This window comes from Neovison vison, chromosome 12 (assembly GCF_020171115.1).
Source record: "Neovison vison isolate M4711 chromosome 12, ASM_NN_V1, whole genome shotgun sequence".
Classification (NCBI taxonomy): domain Eukaryota; kingdom Metazoa; phylum Chordata; class Mammalia; order Carnivora; family Mustelidae; genus Neogale; species Neogale vison.
This window is the reverse complement of record NC_058102.1, coordinates 99594397-99608737: the sequence shown is the minus strand read 5'-3', so window position 1 is coordinate 99608737 and position 14341 is coordinate 99594397. Positions and strand designations below refer to the sequence as shown.

At 52.1% G+C, this 14341-nt stretch overlaps 1 long non-coding RNA gene across 1 annotated transcript; it reads right to left on the bottom strand.

Moving 5' to 3' along the window:
• Positions 1-3396: 3396 nt before the first annotated feature.
• LOC122892165 lies at positions 3397-5741 on the bottom strand. The gene is made up of 2 exons (XR_006381379.1): positions 4660-5741; positions 3397-3856 (listed from the first exon to the last, which is right to left on the bottom strand). It is a non-coding gene; the product is annotated as an uncharacterized LOC122892165 (long non-coding RNA).
• Between the last annotated feature and the right edge of the window lie 8600 nt (positions 5742-14341).

The following is a 14341-nucleotide window of genomic DNA, read 5'->3' as shown; positions in this document are numbered from 1 at the left end:
AGAGCAGTTTGGCCCAAGCAAGGCCTGGTCCTGGTGCCTGCTCTAGTAAAGGTAAGAAGAAGGGCAGAGAACTGCCTGACTCCTAAGAAAAGGCACTCAGGGAGGGCCAAAGCAAAGGTAGAAAACTGGAAATGGGTCACAGAAAGAAGGGGGAAGGATCCAAATTAGAGGATCCTCAACCCAGAGGTCTCAAGCTTCCTGGGCTCTGCATCATCCCAGTTCCCGTGAACAACACTGTGCGTATGTATATTTTGCTGGGGAGAGGGCAGGTTGTTTTTATCTGCTTCTCAAAAGTGGTTTGGGACCCAGAAACAGCTAAGAGCCATTACAGCCCAGACAAAGGGACCCAGGACCCTTTAGGATCAACGAGGTAGGGTGAGGGTTTCTCCATTTCCTGTCTTTTGGCCAAGGATAATCATCATATGAACCTGTAGGTTCTGAGGTCTATAGCAGCTGCCCCCAACCTACACCCATGTGGCCAGAGCCCAGACATATGCCCGGAGCCCTGCTTCAGGCAAACATATGTAAATGCTGCCCGCCCCCCCCCACCCCACTCTCCCTCTCAGGATTTCTTCTTTTTTTTTTTTTTTAAAGATTTTTATTTATTTGACAGAGAGAAATCACAAGTAGGCAGAGAGAGAGAGGGGAGGAAGCAGGCTCCCCGCGGAGCAGAGAGCCCGATGTGGGGCTCGATCCCAGGACCCTGATCCTCAAGACAGAGGCTTTAACCCACTGAGCCACCCAGGCGCCCCTCCCTCTCAGCATTTCTTTAGGGAAAGTACCCACCATCTCCATGGGCATTAGGTATTCTGGGGAGGGAAGAGGGCGTGTCTCAGGAGGAAACAGTCAGAGTTTGGGGGACTAGAAATGAGGCTCCAGACACGGGCAGAATGCCCCTAAAGACTCTTATGGAAAAAAGGAATCAAATCTGGGAGAGTCTTCCCTGCTCCAAGCCTGATGGGAGAGGGAAGGCCAAGACCCTCACTGGATAGAGAAAGTGCCCATCCCACCCAGCTCATTGCCCGTGACCCGCCCATCCCCAAACTCTGGGACCTGTTTCACAGGGACCAAAGCTTCAGGGAATGTTGACAATTTTAAAAAGAACTATACGAAATAACCCAATTAGGAGATATTACTGAATCAGAAAATTTGGTAACTTTTTCCAGTTAAAAAAATTTCTTAAAACCCTCAGTCATTCTGATGCCTTCAGTAATATCCCTGGAGCCTGGCTGAGGCACAAGGCCTTTCCTTCTGCCAGGGTGGCTGTCTAATGCTGATTTATTTTTGTTTTATTTATGTATTTCTTAATGGACCAAGTGGTGGTTCCTCTTTGGGCCTCTCGGGCTGACAGGCAACACTTTCCCAGCTCAGGGCCCAGCTCCAGTTTAGTTTTCAAACACTTGGGGGTCTAGGGAGCCAGGAGGCTGGGGTGGGGGTCTGAGGTGTTCCAGGGAGGTAGAGCCTGGCTCTGGTGCTCATTCTACCTCTCACACCCCATTTCAGCTCTGGCTGCTCTCCACTGGGCACTAACCCCTGTCCATGGGCTCCAGCCCTGGCTCCTGCCGGGGCACCCAGGTGCCAGTTAGCCCACAGCAGTGGCCCACAGAAGGGAGACGGCCTCTGCCAAAGGCAGCTGCTCTGATCACCATTCAATTGACCTCAGGTACCAGGCTACCCCTCTGGGCCAGGCAGCAGAGTCCCTGTTCTGGAGAAGCCCTGATCCTAAGGGCAGAGCTGTGTGGAAGGTGACATTTAACCCCAGGCCAGGGCTCTTCATTCCCTTCCCAGCATCCTAGAGATCTAGTGGCCGGCCACTGATGTGGAGTGTAGGGAAACCTCCGCAAACCAAACCATTGAGCAGAGAGGTTTGTGACTCCCTGGTTTAAAAAAAAAAAAAGAACTGGGACCAGGAGAAAAATGTCTTTTCTCCTGGGATGGCTGGTGGCAAGGGAGGAATTGCAGAGCCTGGAACCTGTGGTGCCTGGAAGGAGGCTGGTGAGAAAGCCGGGTAGCTGTGAGCTGGGGGGACGGGGAATGAGCTCTAGAAGTGTCAATCCACGTTCCCCACTTATTGAAGTCAAATTCTCCCATAAAGGCCCAGGGCAATGCTGTTAGAGAGTTGGAGGGTATAGCCTTCTGTACCCAGAGCAGAAGGAGCCCCAAGTTGGGGAGCAACAGAGAAGGAGCAGTCTAGTGGAACAGAACTAGGTTCCAGGGGCCTGGGCCTCAGAGAAGCGGGGTGAGGAAGGCTTCCTGAAGCTCCCATCAGAAGAAGCCCAACCCTTGAAAATTTATCCCTCAATCCACCAGGCTCCTGCCACACAGGCCCCACACAGGCCCCCCCCAGGAGTAGAGGAGGCCCAGGTGAAAGCGAGCTTTATTTTGCCATACTACACTACCTGGCTTTCCTGGCCCTATTCCCAGAGGCAGCGGCAGTGAAAGTACACCCCCCTCCTTGCCTCTGAAACCTACTCTTTGAGACCCCGAAACTAGGATTCAAGAGCAATGTGCCCAGAATGCTGGAGGGGCTAGGTGGCAGCTGCCCTTTAATGCCCCAAAGCCCACCTGAGGGTCTGCTCCCTCAGCAAAGAGCTGGAATGGATCTCTAGGTCATAGTACTGTTCACTGCCTACCCGTCCATAAGACCCAGTGACCATCTGCACCTGCTCCTCACAAAACCAGTCCCCCATCTTCAGGTGGCTGCCCTGTGTGTGTCTACCCCTTTCCCGCCTGTCTGTTCCAGCCATGCCCCAATCACCTTCCCTGCACCTCTTCTCCTTGAGGCTGCCTATGTTCTGTTTACCCTTCAGTCAACTCCATCCCTCTGCAAGTAAAGAACTCTGCTAGCTGATTTCCTAGATGGCCAGATCCTGCTTTTCCATTGCTTCTCCGGCAATATTTCCATGAACAAGTCTCTCTCAGCCCCTACGTATAAATATGTCTGTACAGAGATAGACTGGTCTGAGCCCCAATACACACACATCACGAGGTAATTACACCCTTATATACATACAGATATCTCCTCGGAGTTATATTCGCCAAGTGTCTATAACTCTACAGAGAGATAGCAGCATGTACATATAGGACTGTAATTACTTATGTCTATTTTTATAACTATGTAGTTATAAATAGATATGCCTATATATAGTGATAATAATATAGAACTATCTCCATATCCATATATGGCTCTGAGTGAATGTTCTAACTACTCTATATCACAATCAATAAGTATATATCTCCTGATCCATAATTCCAACCATATACATTTATCTATATAGCTGCTCAGAGATATAAATCTGTCAGGATATCAAATGTCCATAAAACTGGATGGCTATAAGAGAGTCGTATATCTCCTCATATATAAATCTGCTTCTGTAACTATTGTATATGCACAAATACAATGGAAATAATTATATTTTCCTCCAGCATAAATCTGTAAATACAAGCACAGCACATTTAGGGATGGTTAGAGATAGAGCAATATTTTCTAGACATCAGTCTGTCAATAGAACCACCAGTGCCTCCAAACAGAGAGAGTTATAGTGGGGGTTATAAATAAAGTCTCCAGATGAGAACGGATCAGTAGGACTAGAAGTAAACACAGCTCTAAGCCGGCCTGCCTTCTCCTCCTCCTCCTTCTTCTTCTCCTTCTTTTTCAAGATATTCTTCAAGTGAGCACGCTTTACATATGACAGGGTGCAGAGGTGTCTGGGTACAGCTATTCCCCACCCCAACACACAAGGAGGGTTGGAGGTGGCTAGGTTTGGGAAACCATCCAGGAGTGGCTGGGGGGCAGTCCAGGAGCCCCCATTGTGTCAGAATCCCGGTGGTTGAGAGATCCGGAAAGTGGAGAGGCCTAAGGGAGAAAAATGGAGAGTCTGGCTTGAGTCACTTTGCCCCTTCTTAGGCCCCCAATCCTTGCACCAGGGAAGCCCGACCAGGCATCTGAGTGTGGCAAGGGCAAGAGGGGCTCGGAGGCCGGCCCAGGAGAAGGGGACTGCGGGCGGGTGGGCTGGGGAGGCCGAGATTTAGCCCGGCCTCTATGGCACCTCATAGCCCAGGGCAGCCGCCTCGCTCCGGCGGCCGCCTGGAACCCGGGATCTGGGCTATGTCCGCTCACCCTGCGCTCAGTGCTCCGACCCGGGTGTGTTTTATTTTATTAGTATTTTGTCCAACTGATTATCACAGTGTTCCCCCTCCTCGTGTGGTGTTCAAATGCAAGGCCGCCCCGGGTTCCCTTTTGAATCTTTGTGTGTGCTCCGGTCTTAAAGAAGTGACTCAGTTAAAAGTGTAGGTCTCCGTCCCTTTCAGACCAGATGGGTCACCGGCTGCTGAAAAAGAACCAAAACCTCTGAAAAGGTTCGTGACTTAAATCTTTTAAAAGTTCTCACGCTTGTTGGTTATGGCCATCCCCCCCCCTTTCTTTACCTTTTAAAAAGTTGGCTAATTTGTGTTTTTATATTTATTCTTGGATTTCTTTCTTTCTTTCCTTTCTTTTTTCTTTTTCTTTCGGTACAATTGTTTTTAAAGGGGGGTATTTCGTTAGACCCGAAACTGTGGGGAGGCTTTCTCTTTGGCGAGTGTCCTATCCCTACGCATCTGCCTCTCCCCCACCCCAGCCACAATAAATACATTAATACCATTATCAGAAAATTGTACCTGGAGAAAATGAGGTGGACGTGGAAGAATCCGGGATCGTGGTCTTCGCTTCCTTTATGGCAATCCGCTCGCTCCAAGCCCGCGAAGGAAAATTCAGCGCGCCTCAAATCCTTCCTCCTCCTCCTCCTTCTTCTTTTCTTTTTGTTGTTGTTGTTGTTTTTGTTTGTGTGTTTGAAAAGCCCCTAGAAAGGGAACTTTCCCTGGGCCTACCGGAAACCCCGGCCCTGCTCTCCCCTCTCTCGGGCGGCCATAAATGTTTTTCTGCTTCCGTCCAAACCCGGCGGCACGTCCTCCCCGGGGCACGTCTGTTGCCCGAGTGTTTAAGACCCTGGCTCTGTCCATCGCCTCATCTGCCCCCCCACATTCTCCCCCTCACCGTGACCCTCTTTGCTTGCCCTCCTCTTTAAAACAGGGGCTCCAGAGGCTCCCCAAAGCCACAATTCACCCCTATATGTGGGATCCCTCCCCCGATCGCACAAAGCAAAAGCCGGAGAAAACGAAGCAGGAAAGAGCGGCCTCCGGGGGCTCTCCCTTTCCTCCTCCGGCCGGAGGACCTTGTCTGGAGAGGGGGTTCCTAAATCCAGCCCTCCAAGGGCATAGGAAGAAGCTAACTTCCTTCCTTCCTCCCTTGTCTTCCCCTCGGATGCTGTGATCCCGGCTCCTTCCCCGGCCCCTCCTCAAAATATCTCCTCTTGCATTTTATTGTTATCCTGCTAGGGAGGGACTGTTAACTACCGTTTTATTGTTATTTATTATTTATTGTTATTATGATTGTTGTTAGAGATTTGTTCGCAGGGTTCAGGGGACAGCCACCAGGCCCAGAGGGAGGCCGGCTTGTCACACAGGCACACAGGCGCGCGCGCGCACACACGCACACACACACGCACACCTAACACAGTGTGCACACTCGCAGATACTTGCCCACGGGTGCCTGCTAGATGCGGCCCCCGCACAGCAATTCATAGGAAGCTTTTCCCCCCACCCAGCTCGCAAACGGCACACTGCCCACGCACACCAGCGTCCAGGCGCAACCCCCACCCCAGCCCCAGCCCAATGCCCCAAACCACACACCCCGAGCTTGTAAGGAAAGCAAAAGACTTAAGAACCCACTTGGAAAGATCCCTTCTCTCCCACAATCTGGAGGGGTGAGTCAGGCCTCTGTCTCTTTCCCCCAGTCTCTCTCTCCTTTCTCTTTTTTTTCTCCTTGTTTACAGCTTCAGAGAGCTCAAGGCCCATAAATCTTGAGGGGCCTACAGAGCGCAGAACACATTTGTATGCATCGTTAGGGCTCGCTAATACCTAAGCCCATTAACGAGCGTGTATGCGCGTGGTTTCCGGTGTGTATTAACTTATAGTTAAATTCTGGAGGAAAGGGCATTGTGAATTAACATATACCAAATCCATCACCGGCTTTTGTCATATCGTATTAGTCAGCCATGGGTTTGGGGGAGCGGGTTGCCTGAGTCAGGGTGTACCCACCCTCCAAACTTTCTGGAGCAAGTCTGCAGATGGGTTTGGGGGAAGAGGGGACACCTCTACCTCCGCCGGGGTCCTTCAGATCCCCCCAGGCCAGAGGCTGCACACCTGCGGGATGGTGCCGGGGGACGGGTCCCGGAGGCCGGCGGCGGAGGGAGGCGGGCGAGGGGGAAGGCCTCGCTGGCGGCAGGACGGGACAGTGCTGGGGTCGCTTGGGCCGTCTGGTTTCCGCTTTCGAATAGAAAGGAGAGAAAAGGCAAGCGGAGTCGCTAAACTTTAACTAAACCAAAGAGGAGACGACGGGGGGAGGAAAAAAAATACAAACGATCCGAGGAGGAGGATCCCGAAGGCCAAGGAAAGGAAGCGAGGCTGATGGGCGCGGAAAGCCTGGAGACTTCTGCAGAGGGCTTTTTAAAGCTGGGCCTTTTTTCCACCCTCCCTACCCCGCCGGTCGAGGAGGTTCATTCTAGCCCTCTGATAAATAGACAAATACATAACATTTAAGACAAAAGATTTTTTTTAAGAGAAAGGGGGAGAAAAGGAAAAGAAAGAAAAGGTTAAAAGGAAAAGAAAATCCTAATTATATGGCATGTTCCAGCCAGGTGTTCTGGGCTCCAGCGACTCAGATCCTACTGGAACCCTAAGGATCTGTATAATTGGGCCCGTACAGACAGAGATGAAAGATGCCAGTTCTAAAGAGAAAAGGGAGAGTGGAAGGTCCATCTCTTGGGGTCCTGTAGAAAATGCCGGAGACAAGCTAAATTATTGTGTCCATGTGGATCCCGTTGCCTATTTAAATACAGCAAGCCGGGCGGGGAGGGGGTGCCGGGCTGGAGCTGCAGAGCCGAGAGCCGGCGGCGGGAGAGAGCACCCCCCCCAACCCCGCCTGCGCGAGAGCAGCTCGGGGCCTCCAGGCAAGGCTAGCGCGGGCCAGGGCCGGGCGGGCCGGGGGCTGGGGCCAGGGGGCCGGGGGAGGGGAAGCGGGGGCGGGCCCTCCCCGGGCGCTGTGAACTTTAGCTGGGCCGCCGCCTGTCAGCCCCAGAAAGCGTTAAAGGTGCAGCAGCCCGCGCCAGCCTCCGCAGCCGCCTTTGTACGCGTGATTTATGACTTCAATCTTGGTTCACCGAGAGTTCACACGGCTTTCGCTGCTGTTGAAGGTTAAAAGATGGTCTTCGCTTGACAAGTGGGACTATTGAAAATTCCTTCTTCTTCGGATTTTTTTTTTTTTTTTTAAGAAGCTAAGAGCGGAGACTCAGAAGAGAGAAAATTTGGGGGGGAGGGGACAGAAGTTGCAGGTGGAGGCAAATGGTAGATCAGGAAAGTTTGTCCCCCCTACATTTAGGATTTTTTCGTAGCTAGGATTTGGGAGTATGTTGGGGAGGCAAGTAGAGAATAGGAGAGGCTAGGGAAGGGATTTCATGAGCTCTGGAGGTCAAAGGAGTGGCATTCTGAAAAACGCAAGCCGTGCTTCCACAGTTAGTTATCTGGATAATTTGGATCACAGCTAACTGGTCCTCTTGAGAGCAAAAGTGGGGCCAGGGAACGAGCTTGGAGGGAAGGGTGGATATGTGTTCATGGGAGTAGATGCATCAGCAATGCTGTCCTGACCCCCTCCCCAGCCTGGTAGCAGGCTTTCAAGTGCGCCCGGGTACCTACAGGTTTGGAAGAGAGTGCGGTAAGTCCCAACTGTCAACGCCCTTCATCCCGAGTTGTCACCTGACACGCAGATTTGATGCAACTGCTAAGGCTGATGGTAAAGCCATAGAATTGGGACTGGAAGCTCTTTCTAATGCTAGATCCCCTGGGCCACTGGCAGCTTGCTCCTTCTTCCTTCTAGCATTTTGAAGAAAGTGGTTCCACAGCAGAGATGGTGGTCAAAGATCTCCCAGTGGCCAGAAGATAAGGCCCCTTTGTGGTCTACAACATTAAGTATTTGGAAGAAAAAGAATCTCTCCCTGAGCGAGAGAAAGGAGATCTCCTGGAGCTGTGAAGGTCTGAGTGGCTCTTTGAGGTTCCTTTAAGATATTTAAAAATCCCACTGAGGTGGAAATTTGGGCTTGTGGGCATTGGGGAGGAGAGCAGCAAAGAGCTGGGTCTGGTGATGGGCATGCCTGCTCAGCTGTGTTTAGACCCCACACCAAGACTGATGCCATGTACAGGTCTTCTCAGGAAGTTAGAGTCAGCCCCTCAAATCCAGATTCTTGAGCCAATGGCATCCCCACTAGAAGCGGTGCTCCCTGTTTCCCTCCCCCCCTAGAGTTGGAAGGCCTTCCACCACTATGAGGGCTCCTAGACAATCCCTGTAAGAATAGAGGAAGGAGAAGAACCAGAAAGATGGGACAACCATCTCTCCCTGACACCCAGTGCCAGCTCCTCCCACGGGGCCCCCTGCTGAACAGGCAGAAGGGAACAAAGACCCCAGAAACCCAGAGTCCAGGTCCTGAGGTCTCTTTGGCAGGGATGACCCTCTGGCCTCAGGAAGAACAGAGGAGAAGTGTGGGCCTGTGTGTAGAACCCTGTGTGCGGGTTAGCTGTTCGAAGGAATCAGCCAAGTACATTAATGAATCTCTTCCATGTTCTGGTTGGGAAGCAGAAGAATGAACTTAAGGGCCTCTAGAAGTAATAGCTGCAATGAAGTCCCCTTCCCACCCCTTCTAGCTGAATTCCTCCCTGGGAAATAATTTCACCGGGCTTGTGCTTATCTGCAAGTCTGGAGTAATTATGAATTATTAATTCATAATTAAGACTGTTGATTGTGACCATTGCTCTCTAGTGGGCTCATTTATTTCCTTCTCCTCTGTGAAGCACAGGGCAGCCTCTGTTAGCCCCTGCCCTCAGAAAAAGCAAACTGAGGCCTGGAAAGCAGCCCTTGAACTCGGCCCTTATGTGGAAGGGTGGCCCCACTACTGGTCAGGTCATGCTGTACCCCCACAGAGTATCTGCACTCAATAAACCTCCTCCCACTAATGCCAGAGTTCAAACTGCTTTGCAGGCTTGGCTCCTAGAAAGGTAGAGTGAGGACTGCTGATGAGACTCCAGCCAGGGAAGCAGCTTGGCCAAGTCTGGGAGGAGACAGCAGTTCAGGCCTCTTGGCAGGACTCCCAGGGGCAAGAACCCAAGTGATGTGGCATCAGGGGTGGGCTCTCTGCCTTCCCCTGCCGTAGGAAATGCTGGTCTCCCTCAGCCCTCTGGAGACCCCCCACCCCAGTACATACCCCGCTCCTTTTGCTGACCTCCCTTTCCCCCCACCCCACTCCCCTTCGAGATATACCACACTCTGGGATATTTGGGGGCGGGGGAAATGGGATCTGCCAGTTGTTTCACATCTGTAAGGGAGTAGAGAGGGAGAAAATTGTATCCTGTGAGATAATTTCCATCTGAATCCCTGCCTGCAGCTCACCTCTTTCTGCACTGAGACATTCTCTTCATCCCCTCTTCCCTCCTTCCCTGCCCTCTGAAAATGCTGATGGGGACCTGACCAGGGGCAGCTCCCACAGCTGCATCTAGAGAGACAGAAGTAGAAAACCGAGGGACAGGGTTCAAACCTCCTACTTCCCCTACTATTCCCAAACCCAGGTCCACACCCCAGTCCAGGGCCCTCTCCCCACTTCCCGCAACTCTGCCTCATGGAAATAAAGCCCTTCCCCCCTCCCTGAGGCCGGGACCACTCTAAGAATTTTGCTCTAGGAACACTGCCACCTTTCATAGGACATTTGGGGACCCAACTCCCATGCCTCTCTCAGTGCCTGTCTGGTCCAGAGGGAACCATTGGCCCCGCCAGCCCATGGCCACTTCCTGTCCCAGTGGCGCAGTCCATGGAGACTTCTCAGCCGCCATCCCAAACTTCACTTGCTCTCGGCAACACCCTCCAGTCACTCCAGCACCCTTGTGCTCCCACAAGCCAGAAGGCAGGTAGGAAGCCCATCTAGAGAGTCCCCTGGAGTTGGCGAACATATTTTAATTTACTGTTTGATGGCAAATAAAGAGACCTTGGGAAAAAGGGAAGGAGCAACTGTGCCTGGTGACCTCCCCACCCGCCCCTCCTCTGGACATTGGCTTTCTCCATGAAACAGTGAGCTGTTGTTCTTGGACAACCATTCCCCACCATCTCCGTTCGAAGGGTTTGAGTTTCACCCTCCGTTCACCCCCATTAATCACCCCAGCAGCTAAACATCACCCAGCCCCCTCTGGCCCTTTCTCTTCTTCTTGCCCTTAGTATTCATGGCGGGCTTTCCTCACTGTGGAGTGCCTCACAAAGACCCCTCCTCCGACGCAAGGTCCCTCCCCCTCTCCAGCAACCCAGTCCTCGGTGGGCACTGCTCACCTTCCCCAACCTTCTGACTGCCATCTCCCACTCTTGAACCCCGTTTCCCAGCTTTTGCCCCTGCCACTGCCCATTCCCTCCCACACCCTCCTCCCAGTAGCTCATGGCATCCCCACATCCCTCTGCCGTCTCTCCCACCCACCATCCTCTTTCCTCCCTGTTGCATCCACATGTATCCTTCTCCTTATTTCTCTTGTCCTTCCCCTGCCCAAGAACTTCCTTAGGCCCTTCCCATCCGAGCACTTCCCTTCCAGCCTGGAGAAGCTGAGAGGCCGAGTAGCCCAGTGGTTAAAACCACAGGCTTGGGATTCAAATCCCAGGATCTGTCACCTGCTAGTCCATACAACCTTAAGCAGATTACTTAACCTCTCTGAGCCATCCATAAAATGGACATACTGACTGACCTTATAGAGTTGTTGTGTAGATCAGATTAAATTTTATTTGCATAGATCCGAGCATTCAGCAGGGGCTTGATAAATGGTAGCTATTAATATTAGAGGCTTCTTGTAAGGAGAATAAAGGATGCTCTTCAGTTTCCAATAAAAGTGAAGGGATTGGCCCCTCCACCACCTGAAAGGGAGGGATAAAAGTTACATAGCCTTGCAGATAAGCAGGGCCCCTTCCCCAGGCAGCCATCTTCTGTTAGCCCTTGAGGGGGGGGTCTCATCTTTTGCTGCACATTGGAACCCTCTGAAGAGCTTGGAAAAAAAAACACTGATGCCTGGATCCCACCTCCAGAAGTTCTAATTTGGTTGGTCCGGAGTGGTGCTCAGGCATCTGAGTTGTAAAAACTCAGGGGACGCTGATGGACAGCCTGAAGTTGAAGTACGGGCCGGAGGAGATGAGATGGAGGTGAGAGGCCACTACTTCGCCCTTGCTTTGTGCATCAGCAGAGAGCAGGAAGGGAAGGATGCAAGGCCTGGAGCTGCTTTGTGGTGTGGGCACTTCCTCAGCCCTTGCCTACCTGGCTTCACTGGGGGAGGGTGTCATTTAGGATGGGCTTCTCTGGACCCCTCAGAATTTTAGAGACTCATCTTTTCCACTTCTTACCATTGCTAGGATTTTGAAAGGGGCCACCCCAAGAGGAAATAGGGAATTGGACAAGACCTCTCAGAGGCCCCTTTCTCTTCAGAACAGCGTATGGTCCCAGACCACCAGTGACAGCGGCCAAGGCAGCTGGTAGGGAAATTTGTAGTTACATAGTAAATGGAATTTCTACCTGGTTGCTACAATAATAGGCCAAGCAATTAGGATACAAGTTTCCCGGATCTTTTCCTATATTTCCAAAAAGATAAATCACCCCCAGGAACAGAATCTGCATATTGTAATTAACTGATAAATATTTCATGCCTGGTTCAAACTTTCTCCTCTTCTATTTAATGGCCACAAACTTGAGCACAGAAGAAACAGAGGAATGAGGAGAGGGAGGGAAGGGAGGCCCACATAGGCTTTGGGGAGGGAGAGACTGTCTCAGCTGCTGCTTTATTTACTTTCCTCCTGTTCCTTTAAGGAAACATTGCTTACCTGGAGAAAATTGGGTCCCAGGTGGTTGAGGGTGTGATGTGGGCCTGTTGGCCTCAGTCCTGACCTCCCCCAGGAGAGGCCAGTCTCTGGTGACCCCAGGGCCACTGGGAGCAGCAGACTTTGGACTCCAAGGGCCCACTGTTTGAATATAAGTGCTGCTCTGCCATTTATTAACTGGTTGGCTTAAGGCAAATTTACTTAATTTTCTGAAACTCAGTTTCCTCATCTGTGAAATAGGTATAGCCATCTTTTCCTCGTAGGGTTGCCTGTGCCAGCACATTCTCCCGTGCACGCTAACTATTATTATCAGTGGGAACAATTTGTAATAAATAGTCTCTCCATTGCCTTGTACCCCTTCCCTTGCCCTGTTCCACCTGTGTTTAGGGCACCTAAGCAATGGGAGGCTACTGTGAATATGACAAACGCCTATCTCATTTACGCATCAGAAGAGCCCTCTGAAAGGAGTGTATTATTATCACCATTTATTGTTGTGTTATGCACATGCGGGGTGGGACCTGTGAAACCTCTCAGTATCTTCCCAGGGATCTCGGGCTAGGAGCTGAAGAGCACACACCGTGTAGTCTTCTGGTTGGGCTCTGCCATTTCCCATCTAGCTGTAGATGCAGCATAAGCTACTTCAATTAACTGAAGTCTTAGTTTCTACATCTGTAAATTGGAAATATTCAGGGTACTTACCTGGAAGGTCACAGTGAGAAATGCACGTACAGGGCCTGGCTCAGTACTGGCACGCGGTAGGCGCCCAGTAAACATTAGTCAGCATCCCTGTCATCCTGCCATCGTCATCACCATCACCATTACACTACCAGTGACTCCCAGGGCCGTGGTGGTGGCTCCTGGCCTTTGGTGGTGTTGGGAGGCTAAGTGCGTGTGAGGGTGCTCCACAGGCCACAGAGCAACTCTCTCATTAACTCCCCCTTCCCCCACCCCCACACTTCAGTACCCAGGACTTGGGAAAAAGGACACTAAACAGATTATGACTCCATTTGGGGAATTAAATCAAAACTCAAAACTAACTCAATTTGGCCTCTGACGAGAGAGAAAGGTTAAAAGGGAGTGAGGAGGCGTCTGGGTGTGCTCTCAGAATGGTAATTGGTTCTGGATCCTTGCCCCTGGCCCCTTTGCAGGGCCAGTGCCCAAAAGGGTTCCCTTGGGGCGGAAGAGGTCTGGAGGAGCCTTAGAACTATGTGTCCCCTGGAAGGAAACACATAGTGTGAGGGGGTTGGGAAATTGTTCAAGAGCATTTCCCCAAGAAGGATCCTCTCCTCACAACCCTGAGTCAGCCTAGCCTGGGATTGAAGGGGATCCCAAGACCAGATGGGGAATGAGGCTTAGGCGGCTGGGCGGGCCTCAGTAGGACGGAGGAGGAGTCCTGCTGGAGGCAGTCACCTCCCTGGTGACTCTCTTTAAATAGGACTAAGCAAGGCTGACATTGCCATCTCTCACATTCAGATATATTTCTTAGACACCCCAAAACATTATGACATGCATCCATGCGGAAACATATATTCTGTATCTGGATTGCCACCCAGCTGTCATTCAGCTTGGTACCTTGGCCCGGATTATTCCGAGCACTGTGAACTATAAGTAAAATCAATCTCGACCTGAGGGCGAGGGTAATTAACCCTCAGTATTTCCGCCTTTCCTGCTAACACTCTCCATCCGCGGATAGAATATTATTTACCATTATGCAGAAGGGGAAACTGAGGTTCAAGGATATGAGCGAGTAGCTTGTTCGGAATCACAGTTGCAGGATCCAAGGATGATTCCAGAACAGAAGCCGAGGTCTCCGAAGGAGATAGGGCAGGGAAAGCCCCCACCTCAGTCCTGACCCCGAGGCCTCAGGCCTCCCCAGAGCCAGCTGGGTTGGGGGCAGCGCTACGGTGGGAGGGACTCCCGGGCTAGCCAAACAGGGGGCCTCAGGCGAGAGCGTCGCCAGCGCGTCCTCATTCCGCGATTACTGTCAGGGGACCATCCATCAGCGCCGCCCGGAACGCTCGGCCCAGACTGCCCGCCGCCCGCCGGGGTCTCTCCAGATCGCATTAGCGAGGGGCGAGGGCGCGCTGCGGCACCACCGTGGGGCGGGGGACCTGGGCAGGCCTAGGGCTGCTCTGGAACGCTCCCCTCCTCCCAGGTCCCGCCCTGGCATCCAAGGGCGTGGAGGCGCGAGCGCTAGGTCCGGTGAGTGGCGGGGTGGGAAACCCAAACCCACAGGCTCCAGCGAGGGGGCCCGGGTGAGGGGGGGGCGACGTGCGGGGAGGAACGGCCAGAAGCAGAAAGAGAAACACCTGCGAAGGGGGAAACAGGAGCAAACTGACTGGCACAGGGTGGGGTTAGGGG